The sequence below is a fragment of the Grampus griseus genome (genome assembly GCF_964374135.1).
Source record: "Grampus griseus genome assembly, chromosome: 14".
Classification (NCBI taxonomy): Eukaryota; Metazoa; Chordata; class Mammalia; order Artiodactyla; family Delphinidae; genus Grampus; species Grampus griseus.
The window spans coordinates 37,710,283-37,722,686 of NC_139008.1; positions in this window are offsets into that span (position 1 = coordinate 37,710,283).

The window sequence follows — 12,404 nt, forward strand, 5'->3', positions numbered from 1 at the left end:
GCAGAGACATTGTACCTGCCTCCTGACTCCTTGTTTCAGATGCGTTTCTGCTCTCAGGGCCTCTGGACCCTGGTTTCTCTCTCCTTGCACGACGGACTTCTGCTCTAACCCTGCCAGGGGAGAGCTCTTGGAGAGAGCCGATTGATTTGACAGTGGCAATAGCTACAGGGTAGACCAGGGCCAAGGCCAGCTCTCCCACTTGTGCCTATGCCCCAGAACCCCTGCCCACCCTCTGGTTTGCATCTCTGCGTCTCGGTGCAGAGTGGGTTTCTGTCATCTCCTAGGGCAGATGGACCGTGGCTCCTACACAGCAGAGCATCACTCCCCTTGGTCACCGGTGCGTAGAGAGGAAGGACAGAGGTGGGGACTGGGAAACAAAGGGAAGGTGGTTGTCCTGGGAGGTGTGCTGGCCCATCAGACAGGACGTGTGACCCTGGAACCATCCCTACCCTGGCCTAGCTTCTTCATCTGCCACTCGGATGTGCCTGAGGAGGACTTGTTGGCTGCTGTTTCACAGAGAATCTTAATTTCTATCATTCCCCAAATATGTGCCAGGCATGCACCACATACACCAGGCAATGTGTCAGGCTCTGGAGGTGCCTTTTGAACAGAGCACAAGTGGTCCCTGCCTGGAAGAGCACAGGGTCTGTCTAGGAGGGAGACAGACAATAAACAAATAGTCACCCCTGGTATCCACAATCTGATAAGTGCCAGGAAGGGGGAGGACATCAGGAGGGGGACTGTGGTTGACTGAATAATGGTCCCCAAAGATGTCCATGTCCTAATCCTTAGAACCTGTGAATATGTTCCTTACAGCAGGGGTCCCCAACCCCCAGGCTGTGGACTGGTAGCGGTCTGCAGCCTGTTAGGAACCGGCCGCACAGCAGGAGCTGAGCGGCGGGCGAGTGAGAGAAGCTTCATCTGCCACTCCCCATCACTCCCCATCGCTCCCCATCGCTCCCCATCACTTGCATTACCTCCTGAACCATCCCTCTGCACACCTGTCCGTGGAAAAATTGTCTTCCACAAAACAGGTCCCTGGCGCCAAAAAGGTTGGGGACTGCTGCCTTACAAGGTAAAAGGGGCTTTGCAGATGAGATTTAGTTAAGGAGGCGGGAGATGACCCTGGATTATCCTGGTGGCCCAGTGTCATCACAAGGTCTTTATGAGAAGGAGCCAGAGTCTTCAGCCAGAGTCAGAGGAGATGTGAGGATGGAAGCCAAGATCTGAATGATGCAAGGAAGGGGCCACAAGCCAAGTAATGTGGGTGCCTCGAGAAGCCAGAAAGGTCAAGGAAATGGCTTCTCCTCTAGGGTCTCCAGAAGGAACCAGCCCTGTGGACACCTTGATTTTAGACTTCTTGATGTTACACTTCCAGAATCATAAGAGATTACATTTGTTACAGCAGCGACAGGAAACAAATACAAGGACTCATCGACATTCCCCTGAGAAGTGATTTTTGGGTTGAAACCTAAGAAATAGGAGGAGGAACAGGTAGAAAGCAGACAGTGTTTTTTTGGCAGAGGGAACAGTGTGTGCAAAGGTCCTGAGCTAGGAGGCTCTTAGTCTCTTAGGACAGCAGTTCTCAAACTTTTTGGTTTCAGGACTCCTTTTACACTCTTAAGAATTATTGAAGACCCCAAAGGGCTTTTGTTTATGTGTGGAGTAAATCCCGGGCCAGCTACATACTTCTTAGGGCCTGGTGCAAAATGAAAATGTGAGATCCCATTTTTAAAAAGCAGGAAGCAAGTGCTGTGAAAGGTACTAAAATAGCAGCTTTCCTTTTTTTCCCACAATCTCTCCTCCCTCTCTCTCTGGCTCGCGTGCATGCACTCAAAGTGTCATGGTGATTTTATTAGCTATTTAACGTCATTCTAAGAAAACAAAAAATTTAAATATTAGGATGACTTTTACCATCTATCTTTATATCCTGCAATGCCTGTTTCAATGCAGCCTGAGAGAATTTAACTGGTATAGAGAATCACTGAAATTACTCTATTTGTATTGTTTAGCTTGTCCCCGGAGGGTCCCTGGAGCAGGGCAGGCACAAACGGGAGGCAGAGTCAGGAAGTGAGGAAGCAGGAAGAGGTGCAGGGCTGGCCCCAGGCATGCTTCCTGGGCCAAGGACCCTCACAGGCTCCCAGGGCCGGGTGACTCACACACCCCAGCCTGACAGCCCCCTCCTGCCAGTCCCAGGAGTGATGCACCATGGCCTGGCTGGGTGCTTGAAGCCAGGCAGCTCTTTCTCGTGGGCCTGTTCCAAGCCATGGCGGATGGTGGATGGGCAACCTCTAAGGATAAACTGCCATGCCTGGCCACACAGGTACCTGGATGGGGGTAGGCAAGAGGCTCACACCTGCCAGGAGGAGGGTGTCTTGGGTGGGGCTGCTTTGCCCCAATGTGAGAAACTTAGCCTGACCCTGACTCTTCCCTCATTTGCATCCAGGCTCCCACTCTGGGGTGGAGCGATGCAGAACACAGCTTCCCCTTCCCCACCCCACCCCACTGTCTCTGGGCACTGAAGTTGCAGGTTGAGAAGGAAGGTGCTGGGTGGGGAGGATTTTTATTTAGCAAATGAAAATACAGGATGCCCAGTTAAATTTGAATTTTGAATAAACAATGAATAATTCTTTAACATAAGTATGTCCCATGCAATTTTGGGGACATATAGTGCCTCTCCTATCTGTGGGGGGGGGTTGGTTCCAGGACCCCCAGCATACCAAAATCTGCAGATGCTCAAGTCCCTTTTATAAAGTGGAGTAGTATTTGCATATAACCTCTGCACATCTTCCGTATACTTTGAATCATCTCTAGATTACTTATAATACCTAATACAACGTAAATGCTATGTAAACAGCTGCCAGTACAGTAAATTCAAGTTTTGCTTTTTGGAACTTTCTGGATTTTTAAAAAAATATTTTCAGTTCACGGTTGGTTGAATCTGCAGATGTGGAAGCTGCAGATACTGAGGACCAACTGTATTTAAGTTTAAGATGTATTCTTTGTTTATCTGAAATTTGAATTTGTGTGTCTTGTATTTATCTGGCAACCCTGTGGGCAGACCCAAGGCACCAGAAGGCTGAGGAATGGGTGTCTGAGGTAGGCGGTGATTTGCGGCGGGGGGAACACTGTGTGCTGATACCCACGTTCCAGCACATGCTCTATTGCCCCATCGACTTCATTTATAAAACACAAGTTCAAAGATAAAATTATAAGAAGTTTAAGACAGCAGAGCACGAAGCCAAGTATGGGGTCCTTCTGAGCCTGGGGCCCTGTGTGATAATGCAGGTTACACACTCATCAGCCAATCCTGGGTATATCCGTTGACACTTATTATACTAGAAATTAAACTTGAGAAAAAATTAAAAATTTATTAACTCGGCTAAAAATAACAGTAATAAATCCATTAGATGTTTACATAAATAACATGTTTTATGAAAAATAAATGTAGTTTCCAAAATAAACAAGAAAAGTTAGCAAGAAGAGTGGTTTTGTTTTACATTTTGGCAAATCTTTTTACTATTTGGCCTCATAGAAGTCTCTAGAAGACAGCCAGGTTCTCATATCTGCTTTTGTGTTCACCCCTTCAAAGTGTGTGTTTCAGTGATTTTAGTGTATTCAGAGAGCTGTGCATCCATCATCAGGATCAGTTTTAGAACATTTCATCATCTCCCCCCCACAAAAAAAGTCCTTATCCCCATTAGCAATCACTCGCCATTTTCTGCTTCCCAGGCCCTGGTGGCCACCAATCTACTTTCTATCTCTATGGATTTGCCTATTCTGAATATTTTATATAAATGGATTCATACAATATGTGACCTTTTTTGTCTAGCTTCTTTTACCTACCTATCATCATGTTTTCAAGGTTCATCCATGTTGTAGCAGGTGTTGGTTGGATTAGACTTATGCCTAAGTTTTCTTCCAAGAGTTTTATAGTTTTAATTCTTATATTTAGCTCTTACATTTACATTTAGGTTCCATTTTGAGTTAATTTTTGCATATGGTGTGAGGTAGGGGCCCAATTTCATTCTTTTGCATCTGCACATCTGATTTTCCCAGCACCATTTCTTAAAAGGACTATTCTTTCCCCATACTTCTGTCAAAAAATCAATCGACTGTATATGGATGAATTTATTCTGGACTCTCCATTCTATTCCATTGATCTCTGTGTCTAGCCTACACCAGTACCACACTATTTTGATTACTGTAGTTTTGAAGTAAGTTTTGAAGTCAGAAAGTGTGACTCCTTCAACTTTGTTCTTTTACAAGAGTGTTTTGGCTATTCTGGGTCCTTACAATTCCATGTGAATTTTATTTTTTAAAATTTATTTATTTATCTGGTTGCATTGGGTCTTTGTTGCTGCGCGCGGGCTTTTTCTCTGGTTGTGGTGAGCGGGGGCTATTCTTCGTTGCGGTGCGTGGGCTTCTCATTGCGGTGGCTTCTCCTGTTGCGGAGCATGGGCTCTAGGTGCGCAGGCTTCAGTAGTTGTGGTGTGTGGGCTCAGTAGTTGTGGTGCACGGGCTTAGTTGCTCCGCAGCATATGGGACCTTCCCAGACCAGGGCTCAAACCTGTGTCCCCTGCAATGGCAGGTGGATTCTTAACCACTGCACCACCAGGGAAGTCCCCCATGTGAATTTTAGAACCAGCTTGTCAAGTTCTGCAAAGAAGCCAGTTGGGATTTTAAAAGGGATTGCATTGACTCTGTAGATCAGTTTGGGGAGTGTTGCCATCTTAGCAATATTTAATCTTTCAATGCATTAACATGTCTTTCTATTTCATTGATTTCTTTCAACAATGTTCTATAGCTTTAAAAAAATTTTTTTAAATTATTATTTTAAAATAAATAAATAATTTATTTATTTATTTATTTTTGGCTGTGTTGGGTCTTCGTTGCTGCGTGCAGGCTTTCTCTGGTTGCAGCGAGCGGGGGCTACTCTTCGTTGCAGTGTGAGGGCTTTTCATTGCAGTGGCTTCTCTTGTTGCAGAGCACAGGCCCTAGGCATGCAGGCTTCATAGTTGTGGCTCGAGGGCTCAGTAGTTGTGGCTCATGGCTTAGTTGCTCCACGGCATGTGGGATCTCCCCAGACCAGGGCTCAAACCAGTGTTCCCTGCAATGACAGGTGGATTCTTAACCACTGTGCCACCAGGGAAGTCCCCCATGTGAATTTTAGAACCAGCTTGTCAATTTCTGCAAAGAAGCCAGTTGGGATTTTTAAAAGGGATTGCATTTCACTCTGTAGATCAATTTGGGGAGTATTGCCATCTTAGCAATATTTAATCTTTCAGTCCATGAACATGTCTTTCTATTTCTTTGATTTATTTCAACAATGTTCTATAGCTTTTATTTTTTTCTATAGCTTTTAGAGTACGAGTTTTGTACTTTTGTTAACTTTTTTTTTAAGTAATTTGTTCTTTTTGATGTTAATGTAAATGGAATTGCTTTCTTAATTTCATTTTTGGGTTATTCATTGAAAATGTATAGAAACATGACAGATTTTTGTCTATTGATTTTATATCCTGCAATCTTGATGAATTCATTTATTAGTTCTAACAGTTTTTTTAGTATATTCCTTAGGATTTTCTACATACAAGATCATGCCATCTGCAAATAGGGGTAGTTCTTACTTCTTCCTTTCCAAGTTGGATACCTTTTATTTCACTTTCTTGCCTATGTACACTGGCTAGAAACTCCACTGCAACACTGAATAGTATGCTGAATGGCAAGAGTGGACATTTTTGTCTTGTTCCTGATATTAGGGGGAAAGAATTCAGTTTTTTCACCCTTGAGTATGATATTGGCTGTGGGTTTTTCATAGATGCTCTTTACTATGTTGAGAACATTCCTTTCTAGCTGGTGAGTGTTTTATCAGAAACAGCAGTGTATGAGCCACTTACACTCACAGCCCAGGGAAGGAGTGGTGCTGTACACCACTCAGGGCCACATGGGGTTGCACTCAGGAACAGAGTGAACCAGCAGGGGCTGTGGGAGGAGGCTTTGTAGTAATAAGAAGGCAGGTGCCTCCTGGTTCCCACAGGAGAATGTGATGTGCTTGCTTGAGTAATCCGTGGGCTGGCGGGGAGCTGAAGCCCACTGCTCATGGCCCATCAGGGTCTGTGTTCCATTTGATAAGGGGGGCTGTTTGGCTAGGGGACCCTATCTGTGGAAGCTGAGTGGGGTGGAGAACTTGCAGCTAGGACATTCAAAGGCCTCCTGGTTTCAGATGTCAAAGTGGTATATAATGTTGGGTCTTAATTTGGGGCCTTACACCTAAGACCACTGGGGACCTGCATGGGGGGGCGGTCAAAGCCTGTCTACGGTCAGTTCCTGGGGGCAGGCCTGGAGTCACCTGCTGGACTAATGCATGAACGTGGGCTACAGCAGCTTCCCTTCAGATGCCTGGGGTGTGGAGCTCAGTGGGACCACTTCTCTCCTCCCTTCTCATCTGAATGCTTCGATTGACTTCCTTTACTAAACTGTATTCACCTGTGCAAATATCTGTGGTTGGCCCAGCCCGCTGCCCAGTCCTCTCTTGCTGCATGGGGTTCTGCTGGTATTGAGCTGCACCTCAGAGAACAACATGTCTCACAAACACTGCCTGTTCAGTTTTTTTCCTTTCCCGGGGACACGCACCATTTATTTTCACCTACATAGCATGCACACACAGGTCCTATTTTAAAAGCATTAAGAACAATACCACTGTGCAATTATGGAACTACCACAGCAATTCACGGTCAGTCATGAGAACGCTTGCGTTTGTCAGCCAAGAGCTCCCGGCACCTCAGTCACCTGCTGGTTGACCCCGTGTTCTCTCTGTGACGTTGCTCTCTTGCTTCCAAGGCTCAGACCTCAGAAAAAGAAAAATGGCAGAGTACACCATACTGGGATTTCCCAAGTTCTCCTGGACTGAAGGCGTTTAACACTTTCTGCCCTGGAAGTTAACTGCAATGGAATGTGATTCAGCGGAGATGAAATATTTTATCTGCTGCTTGTAGGTGCCAGTGCTGGGAGGAGAGTTCCAGGTTCTGGGATTTGCCCCTCTAGCTCTGATCCCAGGCTGCAGGCAGCTCATCTATGTGTGCCTCGGATGGATGGGCAGAAAATCCATGGTTTTGCTCTGCTGACAAAAAGGCTCCTGGCAACTCAAATGCAGGAGACCATTAAAATACCACTGACACAATTATTTACTCTGAAGATGTAGCTATTGATTTAACAGTTATATGAATGAAATGCAGGAAAACGAGTGACAGCTGGGGGTAGCAGTCTTTTCCCCAGAAACGGTCCCCCTAGAGTGTGACAGCTTAGGTATGGGGAGAGATGAGCTCTTTCTTTTTTTCACATTTGAAAAACTTTTTATCATGAAATAATTTTAGACTTATAGAAGAGTTGCAGAGATCATTCAGGGAGTTCCCATGTCACCTGTCACACAGCTTTTTCCTCCTAATGTCAACGTCGTACATAACCAAGTACGATGACCAAAACCAAGAAATCATCACTGGCACCACACTGTTAACTGACCACAGACTGCGTTCGAATGTCATCAGCTCTGAATCTAATGTCCTTTCTCTGTCCCAGGGCTCCACATTGCATTTAATTGTCATGTCTTCTTCGTCTCTCATCTGTGACAGTTTTTCAATCTCTCCTATCCCTTTGTGACCTTGATCCTTTTGAAGAACAGTGTTCATGTGTTTTTGTAGCAAGTCCCTCAAATTGGTTTTGTCCAATGCATTCTCATGATTGGATCGAGGCGATGGATTTTGGGGATGAATCCCTCAGAAGTGAGGTGCCCTTCAGTGTATCCCATCAGGGGCTCATGCTGTCCATGAGTCTCAGTCCTGGCGCTATGAACCTTCGTCCCCTGGTTAAGGTGGTGTCTGCCACCTAAAGTGACTATTTTTCCCTTGGTAATTAATAAACATTTAGAGGTACTTTGGAATCATGCACATATTCTGTTTCTCCCTAAACTTTCTCCCACTCATTTTAGCATCCTCGATGCATTGAGCATTTGGTTTGAATTCCAGAAATTCTCTGAGCAGCCCTTTTTCCCTCCATTGCAGAATTAAACTCAAGCTGCCAAAGGTCTGCAGGCAAAGTCTTTCTGAAGTCCGTTGTGAGTTAGAGGACACAGGAAAACTGTCACCAAGTGTGCAGGTCAAGGTGACACAATTACATGAATGGTTCCAACAGGCCACTCTGTCCAGGTGTTGCCATGAGAGAAATGACCTGTGGGCTCTCCCCATCTTCGGTTCTGGTCACACATGTGACTTTAGGTTTAGATCAAAAGGCACCCGCGTCTTCAAGCCCACGTCGCTGCCACCAGCGTGTCATTTTTGTCAAGGAATGTGTGCAATTAATAAAGGCGGCGGGGCTGGCTGGGAAACCAATTACAACAAACACATCAGGTGTCGATAGGGAGACACAACCACAGATCCCATTGATTGATGCCAATCACCCTCGGCACCTGGCCTTTCAGCCCGTTTTTTACACCTTTGGGGACCATTGTAAAATGTCAGTTTCCATGCGTTTCCAAGCGTACTCACACAGTGTGTGCTTTTGCCAAAACCTGGGTTATGTATGCAGGGAACCAAGAGTATATTTCTTGCTGCTAACGTCTGCTTTGTTCTGACTCTTCCCTGGTATGTCATGTAAGGCTTAAAAAAAAAAAGCTTATAAAGAAAGAAAACCCAAAAGGCAGAGCCTGTTGAAGTGATGGCCTTCACCTATCTCCTGGGTGGAAATGCTCTTCTTGCCTCTTGGGCCTGGTGGGCGAAGGTCTGCTGGCTGCTAGCCCACCAAAAGAGATGGGCTCCTCACTCCAGACCTTTCCAAGGTGGCCCATTCTGCTGCTGGACGGACTGAGCCTGGTTCCTGAAATTCTTCCCTCCCCACAGCTGGGTTCTGTCCCCTGAGTCCTCACAGGACAATGGCAGTGACTTGAGGGCAGAGACCACGTGCCCATCTTTCATCCTAGAGCCCAGCCCAGAGCCTGACCCAGAGTCTGTGCTCAGGAAACCTTTGTGGAGCTGAGTCACTGGAGAGATTTGGCAGAGAAACTCACCCCAGCCCGAAGCCTCTGGAACCTCTGGGATATTCTCCAGCAGATCGTCCTGCTTGCTCGGCGGCTGATGGGTGGGGGGAGTCGGCAATGGTGCTTAATCACGTTCTGTGTCAATTAAGTGTTTGGTTCAGTGCTGCCCCTGGGAGGGACAGGAGGGCGGTGATCCCACGGGGCTCAGGGAAGCCTGGGCGCAAGCCCTGGGGATGGAAACTGTGGGCAGGAGGACGGGCTGAGTGTGTGTGGATTCTCCTCTGCAGACTTCAACAGCAAGTCTTTATTTCGGGGATGAGGGTGCTTGCGTCTCATTAGAGCAAATCCCAAACCCTCTTCCTGGGGCTTTCAGGTGAGGGGCCAGAACGGTTTTTTTTTTTTTAATTAGTTGTGTTTTCTGGGGTGGGGATGGGCCACAGTTGTGTCCCTGGCCCCCATGACTGACAGGGTCCAAGGAAGAGCAGGCTTCCTAATCTACCCAGGCAAGTTGGGTGAGCGGGAAACGGGCGGCCAAGTGGGCTCCAAGAAGAGTCTCCTCAAGCATCCAGAGGCTCACCCCAAACCTTGGTGCTTGTGGAAGCTCACGGGCCAAGTCTGGGGTCTTGCAAGTAAGGGGGCTGCTTCCACTGTGACATCTTCTCAGACCCAAACACTTCTACTTATACAGACCCCTGCGGTGACACTGGGCCTACCTGCATAATTTAGGATCATCTTATTTTAAGGTCACTGATTAGCAACCTTTTTTCCCCCTTGCCAGAAAACCCAACATATTCACAGGTTTGGGGGTTAGGATGTAGATATTTTGGGGGGCCATCTGGCTCCTCTCTGTGTCCCAGAGGCTGGTACTCAGAGGAGGCTCTCGGTGTATTTGTTACCGGCTGGGTGGACAGTGGTTGACAGGTGTGGGAGGACAGAGCTGCACCCAGTACCTGGGACGTCCCCTCCTCCGGGCATTAGCAAGACCTTGAGACACAGACCTACTAGAGCATGGACTTGAGGATATGGGGAGGGGGAAGGGTAAGTTGTCACAAAGTGAGAGAGTGGCATGGACATATATACACTACCAAACGTAAAATAGATAGCTAGTGGGAAGCAGGTGCATAGCACAGGGAGATCATCTAGTGTTTTGTGACCACTTAGAGGGGTGGGATAGGGAGGGTGGGAGGGAGATGAAAGAGGGAAGAGATATGGGAATATATGTATATGTATAACTGATTCACTTTTTTATAAAGCAGAAACTAACACACCATTGTAAAGCAATTATACTCCAATAAAGATGTTTAAAAAAACAAACAAACAAAAAAAAACAGGCCTCGCTCTGGTCTCTGGAGCAGCCCTGCCCACTCATGCCTCTTAGAATGACCTATAGGCACACGAAAAAAAAAAAAAAAGAAACGGGAGAGAAAGGTTAAAAATAGATTTTATTTAACCCAATATATGCAAAATATTACCATTAAGTGATTAATATATATTACTAATGAGATATTTTACATTCTTGTTTTTCATTCGAAGCCTTTGAAATCTGATATGCATTTTGCACTTAAAGCACATCTCAGATCAGACTGGCCACAGTTCAAGGGCTTTAAGAACCACATGTGGCTGGTGGCCACTGCATTGGGCAGTGAACATCTAAATCACTAGGCATTCACAGAGAAGGTTTGGTAATTTAGAAGTAACACTACGTACTCCAGGCCAGGACAGACCCACTTAGTAAGTTACAGTCACTGTAATTCTTTTTTTTTTTTTTTTTTTTGCGGTATGCGGGCCTCTCACTGTTGTGGCCTCTCCCGTTGCGGAGCGCAGGCTCCGGACGCGCAGGCTCAATGGCCATGGCTCACGGGGCAGCCGCTCCGCGACATGTGGGATCTTCCCAGACCGGGGCACGAACCCCTGTCCCCTGCATCGGCAGGCGGACTCTCAACCACTGCGCCACCAGGGAAGCCCCAGTCACTGTAATTCTTATTCCCTCTCCCTCCCTCTACTTCTTCTTTCCTCCATCAGCCTTCTGGCGACTGGGCTGTGAGTTTAATTTCAGCTCTTCTCCTTACTGACGGGGGACCTTGCCTGAGTCACTCACCCTTTGAAGCTTCCGTTTATTCATCTGTAAAATGGAGATGGTAATCCTTACTCGCTGATAGTCAAAAGGACCAAACAGCACGTTCCTGGCCCTGGCCTCTGTGGACACTCCTGTCCTCTGCACCATCAGGCTCAGACCCTCAGTGGCCCCGCACTGAGGGCAGTTGCCAGGAGCTCCCCTCTAGCTGGAGAGGCAGAAGGGGAAAAGACTGTATTATAACTAGAAAATACTGTAAGGCCAATGGTAAAGCTTCAGTGGGCTAAAGTCAGAAATATATATATATATATATATATATATATATATATATATATATATATATATATATATTTGACAGCAACATGTGGCTTACGGGATCTTAGTTCCCCGACCAGAGATCAAACCTGGGCCCTTGGCAGCGAAAGCGCGGAGTCGTAACCACTGGACTGCCAGAGAATTCCCTAAAGTCAGAAATATAACCCAGGGACACGAAGGAGATGAGAACCCTACACAGGGCCTCTGGGACTCTGAGCCTGATAGCAGGACAAAATCTTGTGCTCAGGCACCTGTCCTGCATCAGCGCAGCCAGTTCTCCTCAGCTGTCCCACTGGAGTGAATTACTTTACGGGCACCCCTTGGAGATACGGCAAGTTCAGTTCCAAACCACCAAAATAAAGCAAATATCACAATAAAGCGAGTCACGTGGATTTTTTTTGTCTCCCAGTGCATATAAAAGTTATGTTTACACTATGCTGTAGTCTATTAACTGTGCAATTGCCTTATGTCCAAAAGAACAATGTACATACTTTAATTTAAAAATTCTTTATTGCTAAAAAATGCTAACCATCATCTGAGCCTTCAGTGAGTCGGTAGTATATTCAAAGATCACGGATCACCATGACAAATATAATAATAATGACAAAGTTTGAAATATTGTGAGAATTACCAAAATGTGACACAGAGACATGGAGTAGCTGCTGTTGGAAAAATGGTGCCAATAGATGCTTGATGCAGGGTGCACAAACCTTCAATTTGTAAAAAACGCAGCATAGTGGAGATCAGTAAAACAAGGTGTGCCTGTAATTCCTCTGTGGTTGGGTTGCTGTGTGTCTCAAGGGCCTGGTTTCATCTCCAGGAGCAAGTGGGGCAGGGAAAAGACCTCCTGAGTGGGTCGGTAGGTTGCAAGGATAAACAGAGGCATCCTGGCACTCAGTCACGAGGTCCCAGCCCTTGTTCTGACGATTTGACACCCACTGCAGGACAGTGACAGGCACCTTGGAAGAGTCCTGTACCAGCCCCAGG